This window comes from Macrosteles quadrilineatus, unplaced genomic scaffold (assembly GCF_028750875.1).
Source record: "Macrosteles quadrilineatus isolate MER2022 unplaced genomic scaffold, UCM_ALF_1.0 Scaffold_6__1_contigs__length_79288215, whole genome shotgun sequence".
Taxonomy (NCBI): Eukaryota; Metazoa; Arthropoda; class Insecta; order Hemiptera; family Cicadellidae; genus Macrosteles; species Macrosteles quadrilineatus.
In genome coordinates this window covers 46838063-46853189 of record NW_026542599.1, presented here as the reverse complement: position 1 = coordinate 46853189, position 15127 = coordinate 46838063, and the positions used below count along the sequence as shown (strand labels likewise).

General features: G+C 32.9%; 1 protein-coding gene across 6 annotated transcripts in view; it reads left to right on the top strand.

Annotated features, from left to right (window-relative positions):
* The first annotated feature begins 4461 nt into the window (after positions 1-4461).
* The window catches only part of LOC128996290 (multiple PDZ domain protein-like), a 395615-nt gene continuing 384949 nt past the window's right edge, over positions 4462-15127 (top strand). For all 6 annotated transcript variants that reach the window (XM_054421514.1, XM_054421510.1, XM_054421513.1 and 3 more), the window contains exon 1: positions 4462-4699. The gene's annotated coding sequence lies outside the window, so the exon portion shown is untranslated. The remainder of the gene's footprint in view (positions 4700-15127) is intronic.

The window sequence follows — 15127 nt, the reverse complement described above, 5'->3', positions numbered from 1 at the left end:
ATCTGCGTTTTTAAGGATATTTACAGATATACGAAACAGTTTTGAAAGTGTAGAAACAATTAATTGTAAAGTATTACGTTTTAAAGTCAAGGGGGGGGGTTGAAATCGCCAAATCTCCTTCCCTGGATATACACCACCACTATATAGTAAAAGCATGATAAATTTAACCTGTATATTGACAATATACAATCGCCCATATTATTTTTATGATTTATTCATGACTATTCATACAAGTAGACATTCCATCCCCATGTTATAAGTCAATAAGTCATTTATTAGGACAGATCAAAATACATTAGCCAAGTCAAATTATTTTTAATTGATCAAACATATTGTTTATCTTAGAGTGAAAACAACTTATGTATTTACAAGCAACTACAGGTTAATTCAACAACAACCTTATAGAAGTAAAAGTATACCAGTTGTCACGGACGCTGTATACCGCCTTATCTATCAGGATGGTCTTTAACTCCCTTCTAAATTCACCCACATCCTGTTCGCACGATTTTGTTTTTCAGGATTAATTTTGCCAACAGTGTCATTTGGAGGCTTCTGATTGACTATTGAAGGTTTACTAATCGAAAAATTAGTTCTGTTCATTAAATAACATTATAAATGCCTCAAATTCAGTTTTATATTTTTTTAATCATGAAATTAAACTGCCATAATTCTAATCAAACTAACCAGACTTGCTGATAATGAAAAATCGAATGAAGGTTTAATCAAAAAATAATTCTGTTCATCAAATAAAACTATAAATGGCTCAAATTCAATTTTATTATGTTTTAATTATAAAATTAAAATGTCATAACCTAACCAAACCAACCAAACTTGCTGATAATAAAAAAATCCTAGACAAAAAGTTACTGCTGTCGAAGGGAATTAAACCCGGCGCCCTCCCGTATATCAGTCCAGCACCCTATCCACTATGCCACCAAAGCCAATGTCGGCAATCGTTCCGGTAATGGTGTGAATGGTCGTTCCGTGTTTCCTCAGCAAATCAGAAGCCTCCAAATGACACTGTTGGCAAAATTTATGCTGAAATAAAAATTCAGCCTCAGGCCACTGTCGGACCAGATGTATTCAAGGCCTGGGAGGAGTGCACCTACGATGAAGCCAAAGAGGAAGCCAACCGGTTGTTCAAGCCTACAAGGACCTTTTGCAACAAGGTTTGAGTTTGAAAGAGCAATAAGAAATTATGGTGAGTCATTTATTTTGTTTTATAACAGATTGAAGTCTTTAGCTAGAAGTTGTAAATATGGAGATAGCTTAGATGAACGAGTACGAGATAGGTTTGCAGTAGGAAGCAACAGTCCAGAATTTGAAGTGGAAGTCAGACAAAGATGGCCCGAGGGAGTTAATAACCGAGGTCAGCGTGTTTTCTCTTTATATCTCCCCCAACTAAAACTGTTTACCCATGTAGCACAGATGGTTGGGCCAACGTTGGCCAACTGTGGGACAGTTGGTCGATGGTTGGTTGGAGCTTCCACAACCAACCAACCGTTGTCCAACTGTATATCTCGTAGTTGGGCCAACCAATATTTACAACTGTGGACCAACATTGGTTCATTGTTAATGAAATACATCAATATGCATTGCTGGGTATCATACATCAAGCCAACCGTTGTCCAACCGTTTTTCACTCCGTTGGACCAACAAAAGATACTTTTGTTGGACCAACAATGGTCCATAGTTGAGTTTACACGACTTTCATTCTCTGGGTCTAGCTTTCACAACATAATTATAATAAAATATCTGGTTTTACAATACCTTTATCAGTTCCAAAAGTTTCCAAAAGTTTTTGGAACTGATAAAGGTATTGTAAAACCAGATATTTTATATATTACAGTTCCGGCGCTACAACAATGAATTTTAATAATTTTAATAATGCAAATATTTTTTAAATTAATATTCTTTAACTTATTTGCAACAATTTAAGGGGAAAGAGTAATTAATCATATAACAGGCAATTATAATAGCATTAACAATCTAACGGTAATTAATTAATCATTCAAATACCAGTATCCTCTCTAACTCCAAAAAAAAAAAAAAACTACTTATGATGCCTTAACAGATTAACAGAATCATATTATACTGTGTAGTATCAAAAATGTTTGAAGTATTGCGACCATTGCAACTGTCGGCTACTCTTTCACCACTTGAAAACTCTCTATATCAGCAATCACAGATAGCTCAGTGGTAAAGTAAGAGGCTCATAAGTCGAAGGACCCGGGTTCGAGACCCGTCTGGGCCAAAAAAATTTTGTTCTAGTTTTTTTTCAAAATTTGTTTTTATGAACTATTTAATCAATTTACTCAACTAATAATTATGCTTTTTGTACTAAATCTTTATTATTTTGTGTGAAATAAAACGGTTGGACAATGGTTGGCTGGAAAACAGTTTAAAGAGGTGACATTTCTACCGTTGGCCAACTGTGTGGCTCCACAATTTACCAACGTTGGCCCAACCATCTGTGCTACATGGGTATGATATAGCTCTCCCGTCCTTTCTTGTACTGTTCCTGCCTTCTTGTTTGGCAGAAAACTCCTTTTGTTTGTATTTTAAGTCGTGGTAGTACTTGTGTCACCACACTTGATTTTCTATTCTATCTCTGCTATTACATAAATCATCTGCTATTTGGTTTGTTTACATTATTGTTTTGGTTTTGTAAATAAATAGTTTTGATTGAGTTTACTTAAAATGAGTTTTAATAATTAATTATTCTATGAAGAGTTTCACAGCATTGTAGTAAAAGTGCCTCTGGAAAAATGCAGTTGAATGACGGGGAATGGCAAGGTTTGAAGTGCTCCCGAAAGAATATCTATGGTTGACTGGAGTGGTGAAAGAAGATATGTTTTTCTTAGCGAATGACAACGTTTCCAGAATATAGATGGATGGAAAGGTAAGGATTCTGAATTATCTGAAAATTTCTTTGCAGGAGTGACGTTTTGGAGGGGAGGGGAGAACACAATACACGGATCGCCTTCCTCTAGAGTCTGAACAAAAACAGTGTTCTCTGGGGTTCTGGGTTCCTGGGGGAATGTATGTCAGATAGGGATAGATGAGTCCGTAGTATGCAGACAGGAGTACATAGGTGTTGGCTGTTTGTTGGAGCATGAAAATACCTCTACCGAAACCCTTTTTAGTACATGTTCAATATGTTGATAACATTTGACATTTTCATCAAGGAGTACTCCAAGACTTCACATTTTGTGAGGGACAGATTGTGGGTTCGTCTAACAGGACATTTAGAATACTCTAATTTTTCTGGGATCGTCTTTTAGAAATTTGAAGTTGTAGAAATTGGGTTTTCTCAGGATTTAGGGATAAATAATTCCCTTCCTCATGATACAATGAAGAAGACAGTTTGATCGACAAAAGTGATTTGTTCTAACACCTCCATACTCTGGGATTGGAGATAGTGATCGAGGGAGGTGCCGTCGGCAAATACGCATATATTTGTCTTCTTCACACTCGATGGTAGGATGTTTATGAAAATGAGGAAGAGGATTGGTCTCAGGATGGAACCCTGGAGCACCCCTTGGCTAACTAAAGCTTCTGAGGAATAAATATTTTTCAAGCACCCCTTTTCATCTACTGCAGGGTTCGTGACTGACTGGCTTCTCCCCTCCAGATATGAGGAGAACCAGTGAAGAGCAGTGCCCCTAATCCGAATTTCATTCGTAATTTTCATTCGTTTCTTTTGATATACCTATAAGTCTAAATCAATAACGATTTCACTATAGCGTTGTTGTAGGTTATTATTAATGAAAGTAAGAGCCGTAAAGCCCCCCACACATTACCAGACCAGACCTCTAGACCAGACCGTCTGGCTGCAACCAGACCGTCTTGGACGGCTCTACACACTCCCAGACCAGACGGTCCTAATTCGTAATTGAGAGACCGTGGTGAGAACTCCAACAAATGGATAAAGATTGTCACGATGGTCGGCCGTCTGACAGACAGCGCTACACACTCACAGACCAGACAAAATAGTGGTGGGGGAACCTCAGACCGTCTGTGGTCTGAGGGTTCAACCATCAGACACGCAGACAGTCTGGTCCGAGAAAATCGGTCTGCAGACAGCCCCACACACGATAAGACAAGTGCCAGACGCCAGACCAGACGGTCTGGTCTGCGCTAAGTGAGCCATAGGAATAGGCACGAATAGGACATAAGACATAACCTTTTATGCCTTTTGTTGTACCATAGAATAAAAAACACCATTTGTTTATTCTACGATAGTAGAATAATTGTTTCCTCTTTGCATTTTCCACTTTTCCAAATTCTGGTTTCTTATACATATTATTTGCCAAATTGCCATCATTATTTGCGTTCCTCTTTCCTCTATGTCTGTCTACACATACATTCCCTGAATCCTTGATCTTGATGATTGGAATTCGGTCGGATTGGAATGGAATCGAACGAATCATCATCACCTACCTGTCTGTGTGTGTGGACCTGTCGTTTCTCGTTTCTTGTCTGTCAATTGAAGTAACTTATTACTGTGTTGTACAACATTTATTTATTTACAGTTTTGGTGTTTATTGTCATACGTTTAGGTATTAGATTTTTATTGTGTTACATTACAACATCCGAAATGTTTCCACTAGAGTTTCGTATGAGCGATATCTTTGGTCAACACACGAGAGTTGACTATCCCAACTACCTAGGCCTAGTTAATTAGATGAAGCAGTAGGTAAGAATACCCCCCTTTGGTTTTAAAATTGTAGTCCAGCCTATAAGCGCCTAAGTAATTACGTATTCTTAATAAATGCATTCCGCTGACACTATGATAGTATAAACTTAGTCAAGCTATTTTACTAACCTGAACGCTCTCTAATTTTACTAACAATTTATGTCTAGGCTTAGTTAAAAAGATCTTAGTGTTTTCAAACTGACGGCCTAGGCATAGTCATAGTCGATACAATTTCAATCTAGGCCTATCTTACAGGTTAAGTGATGATACTGGTTTATTAAGATTGCAAAGCGGATTATCGGCGTGAAACTGGCAATAGATGAGCAATAACCCATTCCACTTCTCCTACTTCCCCTCCGACGAATATACGTCACAGTAAAACGTCATAACAATGATGGCGTCACAGTAGGATTCGTCATAGAGCCGACGACATAACCTCCAAAATATCAGTGGCGGGAACTTTTTTTTGGCGGCACACGGCCAAGATGGCGTTCGGTTGTTCCCGCCAAGCGTTGATTATACCAAGTGTCTAAAATATATGTAAAAAACTGCATAAATGAATTAATGTTTTCATGGAGTTGTAACAAAGTAAACGCTTAAAGCCTATCCTAGCACTAAACCTTATACTAAGTTATAATGATTTGTACACTCGTACTGTTAGTTGGTTGAAATGTGTAAGAATATTACAATAGGCCTTTGTCTTTTATTGCTGAACTATTCCCCTTTAACAACGATCTTATTTACTCGTATACCCTGACTAGTTTACAGTTGAGATATGTCACCGTGAATGGCGTTGGTGTAACTTGGATTCCATAAGAACCCATCGTACTTAAAAAATTACCATAAATTTCTATTGCTGGCCTATCCCCTTGGTACGATTTCCTGTTTTTCTTTTGAAATATGTTTATGACATTGTTATGAAATGGAAAACACGTCGTTTATGTTTTAACACTCATTTATAGTAGAGATATGTCATATTGAATGGCGTTGGTGTGACCTCGGTTCCATAAGAACCCAACCTACAAATGAAAATCAATTTTATTCGTTTATATATGTTAGTTACTCCTTAATAAAGAGTACCTAACACCTTTTCGAAAAAAATATTAGTATTTATCAATGTAATGTATTATATAAGTTTTGTCTCAACAAAATAATAACTTACCATAAATTTCTATTGCTGGCCTATCCCCTTGGTACGATTTCCTGTTTTTCTTTTGAAATATGTTTATTACATTGTTATGAACTGGAAAACACGTCGCTTATGTTCTAAGACAAATTTATAGTTAAGCTATGTGACTTCGATTTTAACTGGTGTGACCTCGGTTCCATAAGAACCTAACTTACGAAAATTGATTTTTATCGTTTGTACATGTTAGTTACTTATTAATAAACAACTTCTAACGCCTTTTCGATGAAATTATCGGTAATTATCAATTTAATGTATTATTTAAGTTTTGACACAAGAAAATATTAAATTACCATAAATTTATATTGCTGGCCTATTCGGTTGGTACGATTTTCTGTTTTTCTTTTGAAATATGTTTATTACATTGTTATGAACTGGAAAACACATAGTTTATGTTCTAATAACTATTTATAGTTGAGATATGTCATATTGAATGGCGCTGGTGTTACCTCGGTTCCATAACAACCCAACTAACAAAAAAACGATTTTTTCCGTTTTTACATGTTAGTTACTTCTTAATAAACAATATCTAACGCCTTTTCGAAAAACATTATCAGTAATGATCAATTAAATGCATTATTAAAATTTGCCCCAAGAAAATATTAAATTACCATAAATTTCTATTGCTGGCCTATCCCCTTGGTACGATTTCCTGTTTTTCTTTTGAAATATGTTTATGACATTGTTATGAAATGGAAAACACGTCGTTTATGTTTTAACACTCATTTATAGTAGAGATATGTCATATTGAATGGCGTTGGTGTGACCTCGGTTCCATAAGAACCCAACCTACTAATGAAAATCAATTTTATTCGTTTATATATGTTAGTTACTCCTTAATAAAGAGTACCTAACACCTTTTCGAAAAAAATATTAGTATTTATCAATGTAATGTATTATATAAGTTTTGTCTCAACAAAATAATAACTTACCATAAATTTCTATTGCTGGCCTATCCCCTTGGTACGATTTCCTGTTTTTCTTTTGAAATATGTTTATTACATTGTTATGAACTGGAAAACACGTCGCTTATGTTTTAAGACAAATTTATAGTTAAGCTATGTGACTTCGATTTTAACTGGTGTGACCTCGGTTCCATAAGAACCTAACTTACGAAAATTGATTTTTATCGTTTGTACATGTTAGTTACTTATTAATAAACAACTTCTAACGCCTTTTCGATGAAATTATCGGTAATTATCAATTTAATGTATTATTTAAGTTTTGACACAAGAAAATATTAAATTACCATAAATTTATATTGCTGGCCTATTCGGTTGGTACGATTTTCTGTTTTTCTTTTGAAATATGTTTATTACATTGTTATGAACTGGAAAACACATAGTTTATGTTCTAATAACTATTTATAGTTGAGATATGTCATATTGAATGGCGCTGGTGTTACCTCGGTTCCATAACAACCCAACTAACAAAAAAACGATTTTTTCCGTTTTTACATGTTAGTTACTTCTTAATAAACAATATCTAACGCCTTTTCGAAAAACATTATCAGTAATGATCAATTAAATGCATTATTAAAATTTGCCCCAAGAAAATATTAAATTACCATAAATTTCTATTGCTGGCCTATTCGGTTGGTACGATTTTCTGTCTTTCTTTTGAAATATGTTTATTACATTGTTATGAACTGGAAAACACATAGTTTATGTTCTAATAACTATTTATAGTTGAGATATGTCACCTTGAATGGCGTTGGTGTGACCTCGGTTCCATAACCACCCAATTAACAAAAAATCGATTTTTTTCGTTTGTACATGTTTTTTACATCTTAATAAACATAATCTAATACCTTTTTGATAAACCTATCAGTAATTATCAATTGAATGCATTATTTAAAATTTGCCCCAAGAAAATAAGAAATTGTCATAAATTTCTATTGCTGGCCTATTCCGTTGGTACGATTTTCTGTTTTTCTTTTGAAATATGTTTATTACATTGTTATGGACTTGAAAACACTTCGTTTATGTTCTAATAACTATTTATAGTTGAGCTATGTCATATTGAATGGCGCTGGTGTTACCTCGGTTCCATAACAACCCAACTAACAAAAAATCTATTTTTTCCGTTTTTACATGTTAGTTACTTCTTAATAAACAATATCTAACGCCTTTTCGAAAAAAAATATCAGTAATGATCAATAAAATGCATTATTTAAATTTGCCTCAAGAAAATATTAAATTACCATAAATTTCTATTGCTGGCCTATTCCGTTAATACGATTTTCTGTTTTTCTTTTTAAATATGTTTATTACATTGTTATGAACTAGAAAACACATAGTTTATGTTCTAATAACTATTTATAGTTGAGATAGGTAACTTTGAATTAAACTGGTGTGACCTCGGTTCCGTAACAACCCAACTTACTAAAAATCGATTTTTTCGTTTGTACATGTTAGTTGCTTCTTAATAAACAATATCTAACCACTTTTTGATAAAATTATCAGTAATTATTAATTAAATGCATTATTTAAAATTTGCCTCAAGAAAATATTAAATTACCATAAATTTCTATTGCTGGCCTATCCCCTTGGTACGATTTTCTGTTTTTCTTTTGAAATATGTTTATTACATTGTTATGAACTGGAAAACACATAGTTTATGTTCTAATAACTATTTATAGTTGAGATAGGTAACTTTGAATTAAACTGGTGTGACCTCGGTTCCATAAGAACCCAACTAACAAAAAATCGATTATTTTCGTTTGTACATGTTTGTTACATCTTAATAAACATAATCTAACACCTTTTTGATAAAACTATCAGTAATTATCAATTGATTGCATTATTTAAAATTTGCCCCAAGAAAATAAAAATCGTCATAAATTTCTATTGCTGGCCTATTCCGTTGGTACGATTTTCTGTTTTTCTATTGAAATATGTTTATTACATTGTTATGAACTGGAAAACACTTCGTTTATGTTCTAATAACTATTTATAGTTGAGCTATGTCATATTGAATGGCGCTGGTGTTACCTCGGTTCCATAACAACCCAACTAACAAAAAACGATTTTTTCGTTTGTACATGTTAGTTGCTTCTTAATAAACAATATCTAACACCTTTTTGATAAAATTATCAGTAATTATTAATTAAATGCATTATTTAAAATTTGCCTCAAGAAAATATTAAATTACCATAAATTTCTATTGCTGGCCTATTCCGTTGGTACGATTTTCTGTTTTTCTTTTGAAATATGTTTATTAAATTGCTATGAACTGGAAAACACGTCGTTTATGTTCTAATAATTATTTATAGTTGAGATATGTCATCTTGAATGGTCTTGGTGTGACCTTGTTTCCATAAGGACCTAACTTGTAAAACGTCTGTATACCCTAACTAATTTGCATTAATGTTTTGTAGGATGGAAAATGTAAGTGCCCCAACCTATCCAAGGACACCTTAAACTTGGTGATTGGATACGTATAGCAGCTGCAAAACAATTATCACATAACGTCAGCCTATTAAATTAAATTTATAGATTAAGTGAACATCAAGTAAAGGATAAAATGTCTGACAAATAAATGTTAACAGTAGTTTTATTATAACAAACTATAAATCAGTTACTGTAACAAAATTACTTTCTTAATAAATGTAATAAATTGTAAAATCTGTTTTTACTCTGGAGCTGTAAGATGCTCAGGGTTCTTGAAGAGACAATGACTTGTCTTTCAATTACCTGTAACACATTAAAATATTGGTGAGTGACTGTTCATTGATGTAACACATAAGTTCCAAGGGTAAGATAACTTTTTTTTACTGTCTCTTTTAAAAATTAATCTCAAGATTTTTGTTTAATTTTTTATATTTGGATTTTGGATTGGATTGGAAGGAAACCAACATACATTAAAAACTAATTTCAAACAACACCAACCTAACTTAAAGACTAACTGTACAATACACCAACGAACTTGTAATCAATATCAAACCTCACCAAACGTCACTTAAAATATAATTCAAACCAAACCAATGTAACTTTAACAACCAATGTGAAACCACACCAAACTTCACTTACAATATAATTCAAAACCAACGTAACTTAACAACCAATATCAAACCAAACCAACGTAACTTAATAGCAAATTTCAAACGAAACCAACATACATTGAAATCTAATTTAATACATTACATAAATTAATGAAGATGGGAATGTGTACCATTAATATTAGTTAGTGAAGTGGTGTATGGATTTCATAACCATTATTTTACTAGATACAATAATTGCATTAACCACAACGGACTCTGTCGCTAGTTAATATACAGACGAAAGTGCTAAACATCAGTTGTGAACTACTGTGTAAAGATTACACTGAGTATTAGTCGATATAGGGTTAATTAGATCTGTTTGGATCCTTATATATAATACGTGAAGGCGATTTCTACAAAACACTACTCCTCCGTTAATAATGGACGGATTTTTACAAACGACGTGTCAAAATAAAGTATTTTTTTGTGTAGACGCCCCCTTTCACTAATTCCAATAATAAAAACCCTCGGGCTTTGCCCCACAGGCCATCAAAGTTGGAGTTTCTCCCATAAGATTAACATGGGGGAATCTAAATATGTAATTGGAAACTTTGTCCCCACTAATTTGAGAGAACGGCTGGGCGTAGAAACTTGGTAGAGGTGTCCAAAGAAAGGTCTTGGTCTGTAGATGAGTTATCAAAATAAAAACTAAGCAAAATCCCTTAGGACTCTGCCCCAGAAGACATTAAAGATCACTCCACAGAGTTGTTTACATTTTGGTTATGTGAATAATACTTTTTAATGAAACAGCTGTTCATTTTTAAATTGTACCTATTTCAAACAACACACATTTATTGGGGGTTACTGAATTCTACCAAATAAGTATTTGCAATGTTATTTTCTGATTTTAAAATTGATTTTTTTCTTTATCATGTCATGTTTTGCAATATAACGTTCCATTACGAAATCAGTGGAAAATCCTTTTATCACAGCAATTCTTAAATTACTGTATTACATATTGAACTATCTTATATCTATTGTACGGGTTGGTGTCTGCCTTTTTCACCACTATTGCCTACATTTCATATTATCATATTATTCTACACATATCAAATATTTATGTAGAGATATCTGCTCTTATCGTGTCTAATACAATCTAAACATAGAAACCTTGCCAAAAATGGTACCCATCTTGACAAATTATTTGCACCTGCCTATATTACGGACTTTGGCGCACTGGTTAGGCCTAACATTATTGAAAATAACACGACATTTTTAGTGTAAAATATGGTACAAAGAGAAAATACCATTTAAGCAGCTCATGTCATGACAGAAAGGTCATTATCCTTTTAAACTAGATCACATAATCCTTTATAAGATACGTTGATTAACAATATGTAAACGTCAATATATACGTATCAGCCAATTTAAAGTATTTTTGATTTTTTGAAATGTCCCATTGCTATGTCATTTGCATTATTAGTTGCCAATGAAGCCGCAAAACCCTTGAACGAGGAGGCCCCTAACAGTTCAAGAAAAAAACCCAACTTCACTTCAAGTATTCCACTACACCTAACATTCTGTAGAGAGATTATATTGACAACTTTATGTTATTGATAAGGCTGAGACAACTAACTGACATCCCACATGTCAAAGAATTCCAGCTTTAACAGTAACCCCACAATCAATTTCTCAAAACTATGCAGTTTTTGTACGTTAATATTGTTGAGTAAATTGGAATTCCATCCATTGCACTTAAATAATAACATCCTTGAAATTGCTATATTGGGTTTCCGTTATATTGATTTTTTAATTGAAATAAACTATACCGAGCGGAGTTAAGAATGTTGCCAGCTATTGTAAGTGAACCAAGTTGGTCATACCGTAGACAAATAGAATTAAATATAGAACGTCAGCTTGCCGTGGTTATCATAGGTTTAGGGACACACCGCTGGGAGCACTACGTAGTTAGCCTACGCGCTATGTTACTACACGGCGCTCCCAGCGGTGTGCGCCAGAACCTGTGGTAACCATGGTAACCACTGTATGGCTTACAGTCTATATTTAATTCTTTTTGTCTATGGTAATATACACAAAATGGTACTGTAGTGCTATTAGTCTACTGCATATATTTAATTAAGTAATTATATGTATAGCTTTATAAAAAATTCAGTAAACGTTAAGAAAATTACAAGAGTTGGGTTGAATATCCTTCTCATTCCCGCAACCCGTTTTAATATCGCCCATGGTCCAAAAATCCCGTTTTAGGGATAAAAATCCCGTACTGGCAACACTGGCGGGCGTTTTCAGTTAAAATACGAAGAAGGGAGTTTTGACTCCGCCTACAAACGTGCCATTGGTCGTCTACAACTTTTAGCTCCACTGATTGGATTAGGGAAGTGACAAAGAGACCTGCGCTACGATAGAACGTGCGCAGAACAGAAGACTTGATCAGATCTATCTCACTTGCTTACCGTACGCGCTTAGCTCCGTGTCCGTGAGTGTTATAGCTGCTTCAGTTACATAGTTTCATCTCGTTAGTTTTTTTTAATTTTTTAATTTTTTAATTTCATCTTGTTAGTTGGGTTCTTATGGAACCGAGGTCACACCAGTTTAATTCAAAGTTACCTATCTCAACTATAAATAGTTATTAGAACATAAACTATGTGTTTTCCAGTTCATAACAATGTAATAAACATATTTCAAAAGAAAAACAGAAAATCGTACCAAGGGGATAGGCCAGCAATAGAAATTTATGGTAATTTAATATTTTCTTGAGGCAAATTTTAAATAATGCATTTAATTAATAATTACTGATAATTTTATCAAAAAGTGGTTAGATATTGTTTATTAAGAAGCAACTAACATGTACAAACGAAAAAATCGATTTTTAGTAAGTTGGGTTGTTACGGAACCGAGGTCACACCAGTTTAATTCAAAGTTACCTATCTCAACTATAAATAGTTATTAGAACATAAACTATGTGTTTTCTAGTTCATAACAATGTAATAAACATATTTAAAAAGAAAAACAGAAAATCGTATTAACGGAATAGGCCAGCAATAGAAATTTATGGTAATTTAATATTTTCTTGAGGCAAATTTAAATAATGCATTTTATTGATCATTACTGATATTTTTTTTCGAAAAGGCGTTAGATATTGTTTATTAAGAAGTAACTAACATGTAAAAACGGAAAAAATAGATTTTTTGTTAGTTGGGTTGTTATGGAACCGAGGTAACACCAACGACATTCAATATGATATAGCTCAACTATAAATAGTTATTAGAACATAAACTATGTGTTTTCCAGTTCATAACAATGTAATAAACATATTTCAAAAGAAAAACAGAAAATCGTACCAACGGAATAGGCCAGCAATAGAAATTTATGACAATTTCTTATTTTCTTTGGGGCAAATTTTAAATAATGCATTTAATTGATAATTACAGATAGGTTTATCAAAAAGGTATTAGATTATGTTTATTAAGATGTAAAAAACATGTACAAACGAAAAAAATCGATTTTTTGTAAGTTGGGTGGTTATGGAACCGAGGTCACACCAACGCCATTCAAGGTGACATATCTCAACTATAAATAGTTGTTAGAACATAAACTATGTGTTTTCCAGTTCATAACAATGTAATAAACATATTTCAAAAGAAAAACAGAAAATCGTACCAACGGGATAGGCCAGCAATAGAAATTTATGGTAATTTAAGATTTTCTTGAGGCAAAATTTTAATAATGCATTTAATTGTTAATTACTGATAATTGTTATCGAAAAGGCGTTAGACATTGTTTATTAAGAAGCAACTAACATGTTAAAACGAAAAAAAAAGATTTTTAGTAAGTTGGGTTCTTATGGAACCGAGGTCACACCAACGCCATTCAAGGTGACATATCTCAACTATAAATAGTTGTTAGAACATAAACTATGTGTTTTCCAGTTCATAACAATGTAATAAACATATTTCAATAGAAAAACAGAAAATCGTACAAACGGGATAGGCCAGCAATAGAAATTTATGGTAATTTAATATTTTCTTGAGGCAAAATTTTAATAATGCATTTAATTGATAATTACTGATAATTTTTATCGAAAAGGCGTTAGATATTGTTTATTAAGAAGCAACTAACATGTTAAAACGAAAAAAAGATTTTTAGTAAGTTGGGTTCTTATGGAACCGAGGTCACACCAGTTAAAATCAAAGTCATATATCTCAACTATAAATAGTTATTAGAACATAAACTATGTGTTTTCCAGTTCATAACAATATAATAAACATATTTCAAAAGAAAAACAGAAAATCGTACCAACGGGATAGGCCAGCAATAGAAATTTATGGTAATTTAATATTTTCTTGAGGCAAAATTTTAATAATGCATTTAATTGATAATTACTGATAATTTTTATCAAAAAGGCGTTAGATATTGTTTATTAAGAAGCAATAAACATGTACAAACGAAAAGATCGATTTTTTGTTAGTTGGGTTGTTATGGAACCGAGGTCACACCAGTTTAATTCAAAGTCACCTATCTCAACTATAAATAATTATTAGAACATAAACGAAGTGTTTTCCAGTTCATAACAATGTAATAAACATATTTCAAATGAAAAACAGAAAATCGTACCAACCGAATAGGCCAGCAATAGAAATTTATGGTAATTTAATATTTTCTTGAGGCAAAATTTTAATAATGGATTTAATTGATAATTACTGATAATTTTTATCGAAAAGGCGTTAGATATTGTTTATTACGAAGCAACTAACATGTTAAAACGAAAAAAAAAAATTTTTTAGTAAGTTGGGTTCTTATGGAACCGAGGTCACACCAATGCCATTCAAGGTGACATATCTCTACTATAAATAGTTATTAGAACATAAACTATGTGTTTTCCAGTTCATAACAATGTAATAAACATATTTTAAAAGAAAAACAGAAAATCGTACCAACGGGATAGGCCAGCAATAGAAATTTATGGTAATTTAATATTTTCTTGAGGCAAAATTTTAATAATGCATTTAATTGATAATTACTGATAATTTTTATCGAAAAGGCGTTAGATATTGTTTATTACGAAGCAACTAACATGTTAAAACGAAAAAAATCGATTTTTAGTAAGTTGGGTTGTTACGGAACCGAGGTCACACCAGTTTAATTCAAAGTTACCTATCTCAACTATAAATAGTTATTAGAACATAAACGACGTGTTTTCCAGTTCATAACAATGTAATAAACATATTTCAAAAGAAAA